Raw genomic sequence first — 776 nt, 5'->3', positions numbered from 1 at the left:
TTTCTACGGTGGCCCCGATGTATCAAAAATCTCGCCATATATTTTCGTTTATTTATTAAATAACACGATTTAAAAATTTTAAGCGAGAATCTGGTGGAAGTCGGAAGTTGTTTTTTGGTGCCAGTTTTTGTGGCCAAGAAAAAAGCACATTTGCTCTGAATTATTATTTACAAATGATTCCAACTTTTGAATAAGGTAAGTAGCAATTTGGAAAAACAAAAGTACATAAAAATGTCAGTTTATTAATTATTTAATTAACTTCTTTATAATATTGGACGATCTGAAAGTACTCTGAGTCGACGAAACAGATTCTGCAAATTTTGCAAAGCAAAATGTTCAAAAAATACTTTTTTAAAAACAGAAAAAAACGACTTCTTGACATTTCTTATGAAGATCATTTCTTATAATGATCTATGTCATGGCCACTCTAGCGTCTATGCAGAAATAGTCTTAGGCACAATGTGATAATGTCAACAGAGAACATGAAGCATGAAATAAATGTGTATAATCTTCTGAATGATTTAAAGAATTATGGTAAATAAATATGAATGTTTTCATGTCATAAATGAAAGTATAGTCTTCCGGCAAATTTGAAAAGGCTTTCCAAAATTGACCATTTATTGGCGCACTTTGGTGATGATCTTTCAACAAGATTTGCTAATAAAAATTCTCAAATCTAGTGGGTCTTTTTAAGCAGCAAGGCTACAACGACAACAATAACAACAACAACAATAGTAATAATAATAATAATATATTATTATATTATATTAATAATA

The sequence above is a fragment of the Poecilia latipinna genome, unplaced genomic scaffold (genome assembly GCF_001443285.1).
Source record: "Poecilia latipinna isolate Pla-1442-1.1 unplaced genomic scaffold, P_latipinna-1.0 Scaffold4219, whole genome shotgun sequence".
In the NCBI taxonomy this organism is placed as follows: domain Eukaryota; kingdom Metazoa; phylum Chordata; class Actinopteri; order Cyprinodontiformes; family Poeciliidae; genus Poecilia; species Poecilia latipinna.
This window is presented reverse-complemented; position numbering follows the sequence as displayed.